Source organism: Spermophilus citellus (assembly GCF_964194105.1).
Source record: "Spermophilus citellus genome assembly, chromosome: 10".
In the NCBI taxonomy this organism is placed as follows: Eukaryota; Metazoa; Chordata; class Mammalia; order Rodentia; family Sciuridae; genus Spermophilus; species Spermophilus citellus.
In genome coordinates, this window is record NC_138197.1 from 91911212 (window position 1) to 91931601 (window position 20390).

General features: G+C 35.7%; 1 protein-coding gene across 1 annotated transcript in view; it reads left to right on the top strand.

The window, feature by feature from the left end:
* The window catches only part of TRHDE (thyrotropin releasing hormone degrading enzyme), a gene marked incomplete at its 5' end in the record, with an annotated part of 371592 nt that overhangs the window by 251070 nt on the left and 100132 nt on the right, over window positions 1–20390 (top strand). The window lies entirely within an intron of this gene.

Here is a 20390-nt window from a genome sequence, read left to right on the forward strand (position 1 = left end):
GTGACAAGAAGATCTGTTTTTGATATCAAGGGAGGCTTAGTGGAATTTAGACATTAAAGGCCTGGGTTCATTTCTCATCATCCTGTGCTTTCCCAGTGTATACCCTTTCACATAAAAGATCCAGAAAATCCAGGAAAATTACTTGAGCTGTCATTTTGCCACTCAGAATTTTAAATGTTAGTCCATTTTTCAGATACATTAATTCTAAATCTATAAGAGATTCAAGACTCTAACCATAGTCATAAAAGATTGCCAGTCCCTACCTATGCCTTCAATTGAGAATTTAAAGCACCAAGGTAATTAACTGTCTTCCTTTTGTAATTTCTAGAGTTCAGTCAGAAATTTCCAGTCTTCTCAAAGATTCTGTTCTGCCATAAGCCTCTATTGAAACAGTCATCTATTTTCCCCAAAACTACTCTTCAGGTTAGGAAACTTTTGATGATAATTTAAGAAATGGTTTTGTCCCTGAAAACCCTGAATTACTAACCCTGAATTACTACGACCCTGTTATCTACTATCAATATTATCCCCTTTACATCTAATTAAGATAGGCAGAGTTTTGTAAATAACTGCTGCAGTCTGGCTGCAGCAAAATAGCTGGGGGGTGACGAACAACTTGTGTAAGATGATACAGCAGGAGTGGAAGCCATTTTTTGTAGGACAGGAGCTGTATTTATACATTCCACACAGCTTATCTAATTAACATAAACTAAATACATCAGTCAACCAAAAAGGAATCTCCACACTTAATGGCTTGCTGGCATTAGTTCACAAACCACTCCCTCTGGCATTTTGCCAGGCGCCATCCTGACTTACAGTTTACAGACTGAGTTTACAGACTCTAACATTTCCCCCTTTTGTTTAATTTAAATAACAACCATAGTGGTTTTTACAGAAACACCATAAATAACCTGCTACAAACAGAAAGGGAGGATACAAAATGCCACAATACCAAGCCAATTGATGGCTCCATGCAAGAAGCCCTTGGAAAAATTATACCAGCAATGACACCGTTAGCAAAGATACCGAGTTACAATTTGTTGTAGATTACAGTTTGTTGTCTCAGTCCAGGTAAAGCAGTGTCTCAATAGATTAACTCACAGTCCAGGTAAATCACAGTCCAGGTAAGTTCTGCAGGCAGCTAGCTTAAATCACAGTCCAGGTAAGTTCTGCAGGCAGCTAGCTTGATCCGAAGTCTCGTCTGTTTGTCAGCAGAAATCTCCTCCAGTTTTCAGCAACACTGGAAATTCTTCCACCTTGTCTTTACCTGCACTGGGATGAAGGCAGGAACTCTGGATGGCTAAAGAAAATCCTGTAGTATTCCACTAAGAAAACAACCTTCTGAACAATTTAGTACATTATCTCAAGGTTTTTTACATTTGAAATAGGCCTTAATGGCGCTCATTACTCATCAGCCTTCAGGTGTGGGAGAACCCTTGTAGCTTAGTTATTGGCATTGAAAATGACCAAACATCAGGGACACTGATATCGTCTTCTGCTGTAGCATCCTGGGCAGCCCCAGATGGCCCCGGAGAGTCCGGGGGGAGTGTCCCGGACTCAAACTGCTACTGGGCACAGGGAGCAAGAGCCTGCTAGACTGTGCCTCCAGGTCAGGTCTAGATTTGGGCTCTCAGCAGTGGAAGAGCTGGCTGCCGCTGCTTGGAAAGTACTTGCAGCATCGTGACCCGCTGGCGCATGTGGCAGCCGCCACAACAATTCACGCACCCTCCAAGAAAAGTATTCAGTAATAGCCTTTGGCTGCAACTTTTTTCCTGATAATCCTTCTATTTCTGAACTTTCTTTTTCTTTCTGATTAGAGTTCCTGGGCTCTTATCAACACATGCCCTAACTGCTCTTGGTTCCACTGGGGTGCCTCTTTCCCTTATCAATTTACTTAACACCCCTTCTATATTTTCATCACAAAGACAATACAATACACTGAGACAAACCAAGACACAAACATACTGTATCAATCTTCTCCATTTTCTCGAAATGGCCATTTTTCCTCTCGACCTATCTAGGGACGAGCAGATTTGCTCCCGTCCTATCTTTGGACTTTGGACAGGCAGCTTTTTTTCCTCACTTACCCCCAAGTGTCCCGGGGCTCATTCTACCTCCCCCATTTGCTGGTCTTCCTGGAATATGGTAAGAATAGGCAGAAGATCTGAGCAGCAGTTTGTCTAAACTGCTTTTGATAGGACCATCTCTAGGTAACATCTGGAAAGTAAGCTTACCTATTTTCCCAGGCCAGGATTTTCTCTTAGCCATGATTTCAGTGAGTAATGATGACTAAGAAAACAACTGCATGATACATTACCTATGGGGACTTAAATAGAGTCAGTGAGAAATGCAATAAGCAGATCAGCAGTAACCAAAAACTCTCTTTCACACAAGCTCAAGTTTCACTTTTAAAATCAAATGTAATTCTTACCTTCAACACATCTTTTTTGTCTGTGATATGATCATCTCCAGATTCCTTACTAGGTCATCTTCTAAGGACAAGCTAGTAAGATCACTTGGGACTCCATGTGTCTTTAGTATTTACGGTATTCTAAAGTGTTTTTTTTTTTTTTCATTATATTGCCACAGCACAAGTGGAGTTCTCTCTGATGGCACACTGGAGTGGAATACACGCAGTGTGACCTCATTTCTGTCCTCTCTTTTACTTGGAGAAACTCCAGTTTCTGATGTTGTTGAATTTTTCTTTTCTGTAAGGTACCTGGTGCATAAGGATGCTTCATTTTTGCCCTTCTTATTTTATTCTGTCTCTCTAGAAATTCTTGGTGATTTTACATATCCCTTGAAATCTTTCTTGCTTCTGTAAGTAAGTGTTTTCTTTAAATTCCTCCTTCAATAAATACTGCCCACTTCTAGCATCTTTTGGCAAATTTTGCAATTTTCAGTTTCTAAGAATCTTATTGTTTAGTGCACATACATTATTTTACACCCATGTTTAACGATACTTATTGTTAAATATGTGTGTGATCAATAAATTAGCCTAGATTTCTCTCTTTCATTCTTTTTCTTTCTTTCTTTCTTTTTTAAGACAGGTCTTCCTACATTTCCTAGGCTCATCTTCAACTTTTGAACTTAGCCTCCAGAGTAGCTGGGACTTCAGGGGTATACCACTATGCCTGGTTTTAGGAACTATGTCTTTTACCTTGTTTTATAATTTAGGTTATAGTCCTATGATTTTAATCCTGATTCTATCTAAGTATTATAGGCTTATTTTAAAATTAAGTAATTCAGGTACTGCTTTTCAATAATTTTTTTTATTATATGACTTGGATCTTCCTTATTTCTTCCTACTTTTTTGTAATCTCCTTAATTACCCTTTTTTTCCTCTGATTTTTTCTGGAAATATAAAATAAAGCTATAATTATGAAGTCCTCCGATAACATTGATTGGTTCAGTAGCTATTAAAAATATAATTAGTACATAGTACTATTGCTTTTTCTTTTCAAATAAAACAATATTGTTTTAATGATTTGAACCTAGAAGTACCATTCTTCATATTGTTATGAGTCAACATCGGGGAATTGAAATTATGATGAAATATCATTATTAAGCTTGCTATAAACTCCAACCCTGAAATCCCTGTCAGAATGTGAGTCACCTTCCTGCTCAACCAGAGAGGGTAATTCAGCATCATCTAAAATATGGTTGAATAAAGAAAGATTTCTCTTAATTAGTATTTAACTGCTCTTTTCCATAAGGTAACCTACAACAAGATGTTTGGCTCCAATTATCAGGGTGGAAATTGCTTATGCAAATCGATGTAAGGCAATGAGGTGTGGATAAAAAGCAAAAAGGAAATATCATTACTATTGGTTTGTGCTCATAAAATTCTGATAGCCTGAAGGTAATGACAGGCACAAAGCCACAGGGATTATTATTAGCAGCAACATACTCGATAACTTGTGTTCCAGTGAGCTGTTATATGTTAACATGTGTACTCAGGTTTTTATTTGAAAACCTCAGTCTTGTGTTTGCAAGAGAGCTTTTGATTCCTTGCATATAGGTTTTAAAATAAATTAAAATGAAATAATACAACAGTGTTTCAAAGGTAATTTATTTCTGAAGTGAGAGTGTTGTGCATTTAACAGGTGATAACTGAATTATGCTTAATCTGAAACTGTTGATCATAGGTAGTTTTGCTCAGTTGTTTTTCTCCATGTTTCTTTGAGAATGCTGTGCAGATTTAGATATGTTATAAGTAGAAAGAGGTTATCACTGAGTAATAATTTAGTGTAATCAATCAATACCCTATGGTAATAGTTACCTACCTATTTGTAGGCCTTCCAGTTTTGTATTTATTAGTTAATCTTTACCTGGTTAAGGACTAAAGGTACATTATGCATTTTACCTAATCAAGTTGACAGGACAAAATTATGTTTTTCATCTTTTAATTTTAAAATTATCTGCGAAATTATTAGGCACATGTAGTTGGATAGATGGATATGTTTGTATATTGTATTTATGTGAATGAATCTGTTCTGTAAATACCCATACCTGGATTTACCTATCTGAAACTGTCATTAATACTTTATAGACATTTATCATTTGGTTATATTGCTAGTTCATAAGTACAATAAACTTCTTTAGAGGCATTCCTCTAGCCTGTGTAGCTACCCCATCAGCAATTTTCTTCATTTTTAAATTTTATTTTTTTCTCCTATGTAATCTGTTTTGGAAAGTGCATATAATAGTCTAGGACCATCTATTTGGCAATGTTACAAGTTTTGATGCCAAAAAAATCCTCAATTGGGTGTATTTTATTCTTATATTTTTATAATTGTTTAATGATACTATTATATAGCTTAATACTAGTAGCATGACATAGATGTACTATAATACTTTAAGTTATGTTCCTGTTTGTGAACCTTTAAGTTGCTTTCCAATTTTTTTAAATGATACTTCAATAAGCATTAAATGATAAATTTTCCCCTTATATTTTGATGACCTTTTCAATACATTTCTTATTATCAATCTTTCCTTCAAAATGTTAAGTCAGTATCTAATGCTAGAAGTAAAGTCTGGAAGTTCTCTTTTTATTATACCATAATCAAATTACTTTGGGTCTTATACATTTTCAAAATAAGTTTCTTACTAATTAAGAATGAAAAAGTATCGCATTGCTATTTCAGTGTATATATTTTTATCACCAATAAGGTTGAAAAAAATTTATATATATTCTTTGTTACACTTCACTCTTTTTACTTATTCCCTTATAACATTTCTTACTGGTTTTCACTTATTTCAAAATTAAGATCTTACTGTCTTTTACATAACATGTAAAAATAGTTATAAAATTTAAAAAAATGAGCCATAATACCTTTATTATAAAAATCTCCTCATGATTTCTTATATCTAATAATATTTTATGAAAAGCTACATGTTAAAAAATAGTGCTTAAGAAGAATGTCGCAAAAACTTATTCTCGGTTACATAATTGGAACTTGGCTTTAAAAACTGCAGATTCATTGAAACTTACATTTTGGTTTCCAAACTGTATTTCAGTCTGTGGAAGAGAGCGCTCCCAGCTAGCATGACATAGGGAAATGGTGGTGTTCATTTATTATACTGAATCTGATTTTTCTTTTGCAATCTGTTTCCTATATTCACCTTTTTTTTTTCCTGTTCAAGGTCTCTCTCTATGGTTATTTGACAGATTTTTTTTTTTAATTCAGATGCAGACTCCACTTAAAGTGTTAAAGTACTTTCTTAACTCTTTGCGTTAATAAACCAAGTCAAGGATTTCTCTTCTTGTACAAGCCTTGCTTAGTTTTATGTCTGTGGTCCACGTTGGTCACCCATCAGACACATCCAGTCATTTCTGTACATCTTTATTAGCAACTTTCTCTAAGTCTCACGCTGTGATAAATGCCAAGTACCTAAGGCATGCTATATACAGAAAATAGATCCCCTGTTCTCATGAATCATATAATAGAATAGAGAGGACACAAAATAAGAAAAAAGTGTACGTATCTTTAATGTGATAAGTGCTAGGAAGGAAAAAATAGGATACTGTAAGACAGCATGATGGGTGTGTAGGTTGGAGCAGCTTTAGATGAGTTGTTAAGGGAATTGAGAAGACATGTAAACCAAGGACTGAAGGATAATAAAGAGGTAAGGTGGAAGGAGATTCCAGAAAGAGCAAAGAGCTTGTGAAAAGGACTGAAAGAAATTGAGCATGTGGACAAACAGGGAGCCTGTTGAAGTACGAAAGGTGGGTGCAGCCAATTATGCAATGCCCAAGTAGACTGTGTTAAGTTTCCTCTTTGTTCTGTGTGTGGTACAATGCTATTAAACATTTTTAGAATGGATATCACATGGTTTTACTTATATTTAAAATAGTTCTCAGGCTAATTGTGATAATACACTGGGAATGAGGTAGCCAACATATCAAAAGAGGACTTAGGTTAAAAGTAAGGAAGATAAATTTCTTTATATTCAGATAAGATGTTATGGAGGTTTAAAACAGTAAGAAGATATACAGAGGAATAAATGGATTTGCAATGTTTTTTGAAGATAGAATCTATAGATTGGTTAAAGTGTGTCATGTGAGAAGTGGGAAGGGAAGGCAGTCAAGAATGGTTCTGAATTTCTGAGTTGAGGGCTTGGGAGCAAGTCCTAAAAGATGTGATGATTGGATGTTGATAGGAAGAGAGGGGCCTATGGGAGAGAACCAGATGAAATAACCAGAAGTGGGCAGAATAACAAAGACCTCATCTGTCACTAGTATCAAAAGAAAAGCTCCTTCCAAGAATAAGTTGGCCGACAGGGTTAAATGCAACCGTGAGGTGAAGTAGGATGAAGACTGAAAATTGTTTCTTCTGGCAGCCTGAAAACTTACTGGTTTCCAGTAAAACAGAAACATGGCAGACAAGCTAGAGTATGCAGAATAAAGTTTAATCGAATTTGTCAAAGAAGGACATCTGAGAAATGGGTTCCTTACATATAGGGGAATAAGGGCGAAGGGTGATTATTGTTTTTCAAGATGAGAGCTAGCTGTACTGGTTTTGGGGGTCAGAGAAAGCTTCAGGAGAAGAAGGGTATGATAATATTTGAGGAGTAAAAGACACCTCTAGAATATTGGTCCCTGCAAAGATTAAAGGATTTTTCTTTAAGGGAAGACATCTTTCTAGTAAATTTGGAAATAAGAAAATAAGGGTTGTTAACTCTTGCGCTATGGGTGTCCTATTGAGGAATTTGGGGCCTGACCCCACAGTATGTAGATCATAGCCGACTTTTTCTTCTATCAGATGCCGTGTCTCTGATTTAATATCGAGCTCCTTGATCCATTTTGAGTTAACTTTTGTGCATGGCGAGAGAAAGGGATTCAGTTTCATTTTGATGCAAATGGATTTCCAGTTTTCCCAGCACCATTTGTTGAAGATGCTATCCTTCCTCCATTGCATGCTTTTAGCCCCTTTATCAAATATAAGATAGTTGTAGTTTTGCAGATTGGTTACTGTGTCTTCTATTCTGTACCATTGGTCCACTCGCCTGTTTTGGTACCAGTACCATGCTGTTTTTGTTACTATTGCTCTGTAGTATAGTTTGAAGTCTGGTATCGCTATACCGCCTGATTCACACTTCCTGCTTAGCATTGTTTTTGCTATTCTGGGTCTTTTATTATTCCATATGAATTTCATGATTGTTTTATCTATTTCTACAAGAAATGCTGTTGGGATTTTGATTGGGATAGCATTGAACTTATAGAGAACTTTTGGTAATATCGCCATTTTGATGATGTTAGTTCTGCCTATCCATGAGCAGGGTATATTTTTCCATCTTCTGAGGTCTTCTTCTATGTCTCTTTTTAGGGTTCTGTAGTTTTCATTGTATAGGTCTTTCACCTCTTTTGTTAGGTTGATTCCCAGGTATTTTATTTTTTGGGGGGATATTGTGAATGGAGTAGTTGTCCTCATTTCCGTTTCAGAGGATTTGTCGCTGATATACAGGAATGCATTTGATTTATGCGTGTTGATTTTATATCCCGCCACTTTGCTGAATTCATTTATTAACTCTAATAGTTTCTTTGTAGACCCTTTTGGGTCTGTTAGGTATAGAATCATATCGTCTGCAAATAGTGATAATTTAAGTTCTTCTTTTCCTATTTTTATGCCTTTAATTTCTTTCGTCTGTCTAATTGCTCTGGCCAGTGTTTCGAGGACTATGTTGAACAGAAGTGGTGAGAGAGGGCATCCCTGTCTTGTACCAGATCTTAGAGGGAATGCCTTCAATTTTTCTCCATTCAGAATGATGCTGGCCTATGGCTTATCATAGATTGCTTTAACAATGTTGAGGTATGATCCTGTTATCCCTAATTTTTCTAGAGTTTTGAACATAAAGGGATGCTGTACTTTGTCGAATGCCTTTTCTGCATCTATCGAGATGATCATATGGTTCTTATTTTTAAGTCTATTGATGTGGTGAATAACATTTATTGATTTCCGTATATTGAACCAGCCTTGCATCCCAGGGATGAATCCTACTTGATCATGGTGTATAATTTTTTGATACGATTTTGAATCCGATTCGCCAGGATTTTATTGAGGATTTTTGCATCTAGGTTCATTAGAGATATTGGTCTGTAGTTTTCTTTCTTTGAAGTGTCTCTGTCTGGTTTAGGTATCAGGGTGATGTTGGCCTCGTAGAATGTCTTTGGAAGTTCTCCCTCTTTTTCTATTTCCTGAAATAGCTTGAAAAGTATTGGTGTTAGTTCCTCTTTAAAGGTTTTGTAAAACTCTGCTGTATACCCGTCCGGTCCTGGGCTTTTCTTAGTTGGTAGTCTTTTGATGGTTTCTTCTATTTCCTCTATTGTTATTGGTCTGTTTAGGCTGTCTATATCTTCCTGACTCAATCTGTGCAGATCATATGACTTAAGAAATTTATCGATGCCTTCACTATCTTCTATTTTATTGGAGTATAAGGATTCAAAGTAATTTCTGATTATCTTCTGTATTTCTGAAGTGTCTGTTGTGATATTGCCTTTTTCATCAACCAGAATCAACAAATGGGACTTACTCAAACTAAAAAGTTTTCTCTCAACAAAAGAAACAATAAGAGAGATAAACAGGGAGCCTACATCCTGGGAACAAATCTTTACCCCACACACTTCAGATAGAGCCCTAATATCCAGAGTATACAAAGAACTCAAAAAATTAGATAATAAGATAACAAATAACCCAATCAACAAATGGGCCAAGGACCTGAACAGACACTTCTCAGAGGAGGACATACAATCAATCAACAAGTACATGAAAAAATGCTCAACATCGCTAGCAGTCAGAGAAATGCAAATCAAAACCACCCTAAGATACCATCTCACTCCAGTAAGATTGGCAGCCATTAAGAAGTCCAACAACAACAAGTGCTGGCGAGGATGCGGGGAAATGGGTACACTTGTTCATTGTTGGTGGGACTGCAAAATGGTGCAGCCAATTTGGAAAGCAGTATGGAGATTTCTTGGAAAGCTGGGAATGGAACCACCATTTGACCCAGCTATTCCCCTTCTAGGTCTATTCCCTAAAGACCTAACAAGAGCATGCTACAGGGACACTGCTATATCGATGTTCATAGCAGCATAATTCACGATAGCAAGATTGTGGAACCAACCTAGATGCCCTTCAATAGATGAATGGATTAAAAAAATGTGGCATTTATACACAATGGAGTATTACTCTGCAATAAGAAATGACAAAATCATAGAATTTGGAGGGAAATGGATGGCATTAGAGCAGATTATGCTAAGTGAAGCTAGCCAATCCTTAAAAAACAAATGTCAAATGTCTTCTTTGATATAAGGGGAGTAACCAAGGACAGGGTAGAGACGAAGAGCTGGAGAAGAAGAATAACATTAAACAGGGATGATAGGCGGGAGGGAAAGTGAGAGTTAAGGGAAATTGCATGGAATTGGAAGGTGAGCCTCAGGGTTATACACAATTACATATAAGAGGAAAGGAGGAGTAGGAGAAAAATTATATAAGTGGAAGAAACGATTTATAGTAGAGGGGATGGAGAGAGAGAAGGGGAGGGGAGGGGAGGGGAGGGGAGAGGGGACAGTGGAGAATGGGATAGACAGCAGAATACATCAGTCACTAGAAAGGCAATTTGTAAATCAATGGAAATGTAACTGATGTGACACAGCAATCTGTATACGGGGTAAAAATGGGAGTTCATAACCCACTTGAATCAATCTGTGAAATATGGTATATTAAGAACTATGTAATGTTTTGAACAACCAACAATAAAATAATTAAAAAAAAAGAGAATAAAATAATGGCATTTGCAGGTAAATGGATGGTGTTGGAGAAGATAATGCTAAGTGAAGTTAGCCAATCCCCCAAAAACAAATGCTGAATGTTTTCTCTGATATAAGGAGGCTGACTCATAGTCGGGTGGGGAGGGAGAACATGGAAAGAATAGATGAATTCTAGATAGGGCAGAGGGGTGGGAGGTTAAGGGAGGGAACAGGGGATTAGCAAGTATGGTGGAATGTGATGGACATCATTATCCAAAGTACATGTATGAAGACTCGAATTGGGTGTCAACCTACTTTATATACAAACAGAGATATGAAAAATCATGGTATATATGTGTAATAAGAATTGTAATGCAAAAAAACCCCCAAAGTACATGTATAAAGACATGAATTGGCATGAACATACTTTATACACAAATATATGAAAAATTGTGCTCTATATGTGTAATAAGAATTGTAATGCATTCCATAGTTGTGTATTTTTAAAAAATAAATAAATAAAAAGGAAAAAAAAGAAAATAAGGAAGTCTTTTCTGATGACGTCTATTTTTTTTTCATCGTTTCTAGAGACAAGGTGAGTAGCTGAATGCAAATTGAGTGAGAGTGTGAGGTGGAGAGGTTTGCAGGTTAAAGACTGGGAGGGGTAGGAAGGGACTGCCTGAGAGCTTTGAGTACCTATTTGAGTTTGATGATGATGAAATGAACCTTTAATAAAGCTAAGCTTCTCAGTTGCGTGATGTTCTGTTGTGATGCTTAGCTATATGAGTGCAGGTTTGGAGAAGACAAACGCTTGGATTCATTCAGGGCTAGGGTTTTTATGAAGACAGTTTAATCAAACAACCAGGCTACAAAAGAAATGAAGATATTTGCCAGAAATTGATGAAGATGAACTATGAAATATAAACTGGATAATCAGGGAAGTTAAGATGGAAATGATAGAAAAATATCTGCTGTTAATAATAACAGTACATAGTCTACTATATTAACAAAGTATTATGTATGATTTTAACACTGTGTAAAAGAATCTCTTTGGGCTGGGGATGTGGCTCAAGCGGTAGCGCGCTCGCCTGGCATGCGTGCGGCCCGGGTTCCATCCTCAGCACCACATACCAACAAAGATGTTGTGTCCACCGAAAACTAAAAAATAAATATTAAAATTCTCTCTCTCTAAAAAAAAAATAATCTCTCAGGCTTCTGAACTATGGGAAATATAAACTATCTTTATGAAGTCCCCTTCTGTCGTGCCCATTGATATGAGAGCATCCCCAGGAACTTTTCTGTCCAAAGCATAAGATAAAGAGTCCTTGGTCTCATCCACACTGATACACAGTTTCATTTAAGGGCATTGATTAGTCAGTGGGGAAGAAGTAGAGATAGCACATATTTATTCAGTTTGATAATTATCTTTTCTAAGTCTTTCTGGTTACTTGAAGGTTAGTTTCTTTACTGCTTTAGTGATGACTTGGGCAATTTTGTTTTGTGCTGATGAGACTAATTAATGTTTCTATTCCATGAGCATCAGTGGTCTTGAGATTTCAGTAGAACTCTGTGGAAAATAGGGTATGAGACCCCACAACCTGAGGATCCATCCAAGACCCTTTTCTTTCCCAGAGTTAGAAAGAAGTCTTCTAAGTTCACCCATTCCCTCCCTTCCCTTTGTTTCCTCCCCTCTCCTTTCTTTTCCTGTTTTCTTCCAAGTACATTCTTCTTTCAGTTTAGGCCATATAATTTCCCTATTTGTCCTCTAGAATACTCTGACTTCTATTGGAGAGAAGATTGAAGAAAAATATGTTGACTCTAGACCTTTTTGTTTTTTCTTCTCCCATTGAGCATGCTATTAAAATAACCAAAGTTTCTTTGATTCTTGGTGTGGCAAGCATTTTTTAAGTGTTTTATTTGTTGTATGGCATCTTCCTTGCATTATCTTATCAGGTACTATATTATCTACATTTTACAGCTGAAGAAATTAAGATTTAGAAACAATTGCTACTTTCCTCAAGATCACATGATTGGTAAGGATCATCCTGGATTCTTACCTTGTTCTTTTATATATATACACTGTTTTTACTAAGCTAAATTACAGTTGCTTCTCAACTGGTCACCAGGACCGCGACAGAGAGAGAAAGGAGGTGGGAGAGGGGAATTCTGTGTACATATTTATGAGCAGTGGGCATCTTGATTTACACAAGGCAGTGCATTTTTACCAGCCAGAATAGAATTTATCTATTTTATGAGCTTATAGTGATCAAAGTCCTTTATCAGGGCATTTGGAAAAAAGCAATTCACAAACTTCAGTTTTATCAATAGATTCATTTTATGTCTCAGTAATATTTCAGGCTTGCAGGAAAAGTGAGAGGTGGGGATATTTTTGTACCCTGAAACCCCCCTATAGACTATTATATCCACCCTATTTTGCTGACAGGAGTGGGACCTTGTCAGGTTGTTCTACAGTGAAGTACAAATATAGTAGTGGCAATATTATAACTCTGGTTACGTGCCTACATGTTGAGGCATTGGTGGCTTGATCTATAATTACTACATAAGAAATATTTTAAAACAAAACTGATGTGAGGATATGCCATTGTCTATAATTTAAAACAAACATGCCAAAAAATGTTTTATAGGCTGGCAGATTGTTTTGACTTAAAATTTTCTGATTTTCTGCTATATTTAGCAACCTCCTTTGAAAGTATACTGATTTTTACAAAATTTACATTCATTAAGGGGGGTAATGGATTTTTAAAACATGTAAAATGCCTTTTTGTGCTTAGAGAAATATCTGAATACTCCCATATCCAATCAAACCATTTCTGAAGGTGAATTTAGGGTAAACATACTTTTTAAAGTCAGAATCAGAATGGCATACAAACAATGATAATTGCATTTTCAAATGTTGTTCTTAGAGTTCTTCAAATAGGTTTCTTTCTCAACTGTCATCTTGTCCCTGCCTCTTTCTCTAAACTGTTTCTGGTGGCTTGAAATTGTAGTACCCCAAAAGTTTGGTAATTGTTGTTTGCTATTATACTGGATTTTCTTCTTAAAAACTTACTGTAATAACAAAAAAAGGTTGAAATTATAATTTGTACCTTCTTCTCTTTGATTCTCTAACAGAATTAAAGTTTGAAGATTCCTTTTATTCTCTTAGAAGGCTTTCTCAATATTTTGCTGTTCATTTTACTTATCTCCTAATTTCCTGCTGGTTTGGAAAATAATCAAAATAACTATCTTGGTGTACAGTCTAGCCTTCTTTGTTTTAGTTTGTCATCCATAACTGTTTTGGTCACTTTGCTTTTGTTTCTCTAAGTCAGGTCTGAAATGCATGGGCCAGACTTCAGATGGGTGTTTGATATAACTCTTGTATGATGTTGCTGTGATCTGGCATTTTAAATCTACTTTTTTTTTTGGTTGTTGTTTATGCATCCCTTTAATATCACCTTACTCTAACAATGCACACATTTACAAATATTTAGGTCTAGAGTTTCCTTTTTCCACTTCAAAAGCCCCTGCTTTATAAGTCTAAGACAAAAGTTTTATATAGTTTTAATCTTATTGTGTTGTAATACTATTTGTACCCCTAAATATGGAACTTTCTGTATTTCATTTCAGTTTTTACCCTACTTATCTAATTTTCTTACCTCTTTTTGTTTTTTTTTTTAAATTTAAATATACATCTGCTTTAGTTACTTTTTCATTGCTGAACAATTTTTGAGGAGGAAAAGTTTATTTGGAGTTCATAGTTTCAGAGGTCTCAGTCTATAGACAGCTTACTCCATAGCTCTGGCCCAAGGGGAAGCAGAACATCATGGCAGATGAGTATGGCAGAGGACTGCAGTTCAGGACATGGCAACAAGGAATCAGAGGGAGAGAGCTCTGTTCACCAGGGACAAAATATGTACCCCAAAGGCACACCCCCACTGACCTACCTTTTCTAGCCACACCCTCCCTACCTGTTTACAGTTACCAACTAGTTAATCCCCATCCATGGATTAATGCACTGATTAGTTAAAGCTCTCATAACCAAACCATTTCACCTCTAAACTTTTTTTGCATTGTCTCACACATGAACTTTGGAGAGGACACCTCACATCTAAACCATAACAACCTCTCATAAGTCCCATACCTACTGTTTCTAACATAATGAAAGCCTAGTACATTTACTAAATAGAACTTTGTGTCTTTGGTTTTTATTTTTTATAAGGCATAAGAGATAGTTTCTACTTTCCTTTCTATGGATCATCAAGATCATTTTCAGCTGTCTTGATTGTTTATATTACCCATTGGTTTTATATCTGTCCGAATTTGGGGTTGCAAGCAACAGAAGCAAACTCTAGCCGAGTTAAGCAGAAAGGAATTGTTTTGGAGGGATATAGGTAATCCATAGAATCACTGGGAAAGCTGGAGAATTAAGATTACACAACAGATGGTACAAGACTTGAATCAAGAAAGCCAGTCAGGATTGGTGTGCCACAGTAGTGGCTGGTTCCATTATTGCCATTAGTGTAGCCATCATTGTATCACTGGGAATAATCTTTCAGGTTTTCTGGATTTCTGCATTACTTCTTTAGAATTCATAGTCCTAGGAGGAAGAATCTTCTTGTCTGAGGCCAGGGCACACACCCATTCTTTGCTGCCAGGAAAAGTGGAGACGGAGTATTTAGTATTTTGTTCCTTCCATTGTAATGGTGGGAAGTAGAGTCTTTGCCTTCCTCCCACATCCCACAGTGAGTTATTGCATATATATATATATATATATATATATATATATATATATATATATATATATATATATATATATATAAAGAGTTTAAATGCTGGAAAGCCAAAAAATGACAAACACTCACTACAAATCTTTGGAGGTATAATTATTCTTGATAGAAAGCAACAATATTTCAAACCTTTGCTTCAGCCTTCATGTCACATAGTCAGAAAAAAAAAATCAATGCTTGAATTTACCTGGCATTTTCCAGACTAGTGGTATGAGTAGAGGGCAACCTGCTTCCCAGCATCAATGGGCCCAGACTCCTGTCCCCAGTATCATTGAAGAAACCTGCTGTGGCCCTCCTTTGTATTAGCTGAATTTCTAATTTCTAATCATTAGCTGATTAGAAATCTAATTTTTCCAAGTTCTCACCCTCTTTGGAATAGCCATATGCTTCAGAGGACTATGTCTTCCCTTGAGCATAGCCCAAAGCAACACTCTCTTAAGCTTCAGTAACAGGTTTTTGCTGAAGCACTTGATGCATTTTTGACAAATGCAAATGTAGGGGATGAATTCACAGAAGGTTTTAAGGGGAAATTTTCCTGATAATTGGAAAGAGGTTCTCACAAAGAAATTATGTGTTTTTCTTCTGTACAAGTCATGTTTGAATGTGGTGCTTGGGATTGCTGCTACCATCTAGTCACAAATCTGAGGATGAAGTTAAAACATATATAAGATTGGGATCAAAATCATTCTAAAGGAGAGTGAGTGACTGCATGTCTGTCCTACTCATTATAATATAAAAGAATAAATTTTGCTTATTTATTTATTCATTAATTTGTTTTGATAATAGGGATTGAAATCAGAGGTGCTTAACCACTGAGCAACATCCCCAACCCCTTTTTTTTTTTTTTATTTTGAGATAGGGTCTTGCTGAATTGCTGAAGCTGGCCTCAAACTTATAATTTTCCTTCTTCAGTCTCCCAAGTTTCTGGGATTACAGGCATGCACACCACACTCATCCAATATTGCTATTTCAATGTCAGTCTCTTCTGGATACTTTTGCTACTTGCAGCTAAACACTTTAAATCAGTCTATACTATTATAAGGAACTTCCATCCATGTCCCAAGAAATAAGCCATCTAAGGATTACATGAGTCCTAGCATGTTGAAGGAATCATTAAAAGGAGAGCAAGTACTCTATAATTATTTCCATGTAAATTTTAAAAGATAATAGTGCTTTACTTCCTCAGCTCACTCTCTTTACTTTCCCCCTTGTCTATTAGTCCCATTGGATTTGGTAGATTAAATGTTATGAACCATGTCACTTGGTAGCAAAAGAAGTCAAACAAAAGTGGTCTCAATAGTTCACAAGTTTTTGATGACCTCATATGCAATTGCATATATCAAATCAAGTTATATATCTGACAGATATGCATGGAAATAATGAATCATATCCTATATTAGTATCTAACTATGAAAAATTTGGTAAATTTGATGAACATAGGAAACCTTCGATTACTATGTTGTCAGTTATTAATAGATAGGCATAGGCATAAAGACAAATCATATACATATACTGAGTATCTACTGTGACTAGTCTGGGCACAGAGTTGCTGGATAAATAATGGTTAACAGGACTGACAGGTTTCTTACTTTCTTTGAATTTGTAGACAACGTGAGCAGTCAGACTAATAAACAGACAATTATAACACAGTGTGATAAATGCTCTTATATAGTACAATACGTGAGACTCTAAGATTAGAGATATTCAACTTAGAATTAGGAAGAGGGTTGGAATGGGAAAGGAAGGGTTCATAGAGGAAATGCATCAAAATTGAGGCATGGAGTTTGTAGAGTTTGAATTCACTTTAGGTAGAGAAAGTAGAAAGTGATGTATAGATAATTGTATGTGCAGAGTACCGCAGAAGAGAGAACATACCCATCAAGCACCTTCAGGAAGCTGAAAGTGGCTAACTTGAAGTGGGGACCCATGAGTTAACTGATAGGATTGGATAAGTACAGAAGGACGAAATCATGGTTGACATTTTTAAGTCACACTCAGGTGTTTGTGTTTTTATTCTGGGAGTAGCAGCGTGCATTTAACCAAAATTATTCTGGTTTCACAGTAGAGATTATACGTGAAAGGGCTGAAGCAGAAGCTATTGCACTTGTAGTTAGCCCAGTAAGAAGCAGAAGAATGGCTTCCAAGGAGGCAGAGGGGAGGAGAAATCTTGAAGAAATATTTAGATAATAGATCATGACTTGAATGTGGTAGAAAGACAGGGAGGCATCAAGATGATTCTTTGGTGGAGGTGGGTGGAAAGGGCATTGCTGGGGAAAGGCTCACAAAGAAGCTAATGCTGTGGGGGATGAGTTCAGTGTCAACTATGACTCTTGATTATACTGTTGCAACATTTTTGGATATTGGATTTGGGTAGGCCATTGTGTGCATGGGTTTGGTGTTGTATGTGGGCTATAGTCTCTGAGATCTAGTGCTCTTATTTATTAAATGATGATAATACTATCTACCTCATAATGTTGGCTTAGATTGAATGAGATAAAATACAAAGGATCTCACATGGTACTAAAAAGGAGGCAAATACTAATGTTCATATGTACTGTGTTCTTTATTATTATTAATCATAGTTTTCATTCTGCCACTTAGTTTTCTAGCCTGTAGCCAGAAATAATTAAAAAGATTATATCTGCTAATGTCTACAGAGTACTTGTGATGTACTAGGCACTCTTAATTTTTGTAGCACTGTATATGTGTGTTAGAGGTATGTATATAAGTGTGTGTTTACACACACATATAATTATTTAATTCTCAAACTTTATGTAATAATACTTTTGTTACCTCCATCATATAAATATGAAAACAAGCACATAGAACATAAGCAATTTATCAAAGTTCATATAACTGGACCAAAGATTATATAGCTACTGAGTGTTGGCCCTTGGATTTCCATCAACAGTTACATTTCTATTTCTGCAGTTTAAACCAATGTTTAAATATCTATTTTCATAGATAGATGCACTGAAATACTCTTAGTTAATATGTTTTTAATTTTTAATCAATCTGTGTTATTTGTAATATCCCTTAAGAACATTGTAGCGGTCATCTTTGTATTATCCCTTTTGATAAATCTACTATTTCTGAAATATGTAGTATAGGGAACCCTAAATTATTCTTAAATTGATCTTAAAATATTCTTTTTATATCATATATCAACTCTACTGCTGATTGACTTTCATACACACAAATGTAAATGTAGATTTTTATTTCAGATTCACATGCCCAAGAATTTCCATATACATTGACTAATAGGGTTGAAAGAAACGTAAAATCTTCTTATTCATCACATACAAATGTTTGAATCATCTTACCAAGTGGTAGTTGTACAAAGATTTCTATGGCTTCAATCATGGAACTCTTCCCTCACAAATCTTATCTCAATATTTGCAGTCATTCTTAATAAATATCACCACCATTTCCTCAGCACCTGGAATCTGCCTCATACTTGCTAAGTACTCCATATGGTTTTTGAAATGAATGAATGAATGAATGAATGATTATTGAAAATATACTCACTATTCTTTATTTTGTAATTTTTTCAAAGTTACAACAAAATTTTCTTAATTCAAGATATGAATGTATTTGTGTAAGAGAAAGACAAGCACAATTAAGGAAATTCTGGTTTTATTGTTTGTTTTGAAAAAAGTTGACATGTGTCAAATTTTAATAACATCTGAATATTAAGGCTTCTGGAAATCCAAGAAGACATGCTACCTTTTCTGAGTACTGACACAACAAATTAGGAGTTGCTTCTTAAGCCTGGATATTGACATGTTAGCTGCTTGAAATAGAAATGTGAAACTTGTTCTGAACTGGGGAGGAAACCAAGAACTCAAGCTGATGGTTCACACTAGGACAAGGTCAACTGAAATCATTGAATTGGGTATTGTATATTGAACCCAGTAGTATTCCTCCATTCCCTTCTTGCATTAGCCTTAGGGGCACCCTTCATACACAGAACCAACTGTAAATTATTTTAATTTTAATACTTTTTGTTAGGGCATCACTAACATAAAATGTTAATTTATATTTCTTGAGTTTCATTGTTCCCAAATTCATTCAAGTGCTAAAAAATTATAAAGAATAATTTTCAAAGTTAAATCCAAAACGATTTATTTAAATTCTGGTTCCAGGGTTTATGTGGAAAAAGCATCATATGGCATGCTGAGAGCCAAATTGGGATTCAGATTGGTTATAAAAGGCTGTGTTTTTTAGCAGTTATTCATAACAACTGATGACGATGGTGGATTTGTGGTTGCTATGTTGGGATTGGACATTGAATCTCTAGGCTTCCGATTAAGTGGGAGTCACCATTTGCTGTGCTGTGAATTGCCAACAAAAGCAGAATCTGTCACAGGTGCTCCAATTTGTATTTCAGAAAATTTGCTCCTCTAACTTTAATTATCTCCAAAATACTCCACTCTATAGAGTACTGAAAGGAGTCAGCATTTTTTTTTCCAAGTTTCAGTACTTTGATGTAAATTAGAATTTTTGTGAACTACCTACATGTTGTAGAGAAAATAGAATTTCAAATGGTGGAGGAGGACTTTTGCTGTACAATATAAAACACTATTTTCATTTTTCCACTTTGAAATCAGGAAAAAAATCATAAAAAATAATGCCAAGTAGCCACAGCTGAATAACACATTGATAATGAGACAAACCGCACTTCTTTGAAGGAAGGCAGGCATGAATCAGAAAGTGTGTAGGTTTAGCCACTAATAGTTGAAAATGAGAAATGAGAAGTCCTAAGCCTAAAAATATTAAATAAACTTGGGAATAATTTTCTTATTAGATATTAATGTGTGTCTCAAACTCATGGAAATAAATATTTATCATTTTTGTAACAGACTGCCTCTCTTTTTTAGAGAGACAGGGGAATTGTAGAGAATATACCCTTTTGGCAAATAATCCCTCTTAACATCAGCATACATTAGCTAGGGATTTTTTCCCCATTAAAATACTTCCTTTTCAACAATTCAACATAAAAACTTGATGGGACAGTTTGTCCTTATTTCATTGCAGAAACTGCTTCTTCAAAATTGGCTGAGGTTGACCAGCTCAATTAAAAAATCTTTGATCCTGGAAATCCATAAGAAGTGATTACATCTATGAAAATCTTTTTTTGTGTGTGTGTGTGGTGCTGGGGATCCAATTGAGGGCCTTGTGCATGCAAGGCAAGCTATATCCCCAGCCCTGAAAATCATTTTTAAGAGAGGAATATTGTTGAGTGATTTAATTAGGAAATATGCTATAATGAAATCTCTTTGGAATATTTTAAAACAGATTCTTCATTTTTTTGCATGTCTTTCTCTTTGTATTAATGTAATTCCAAAATAGAG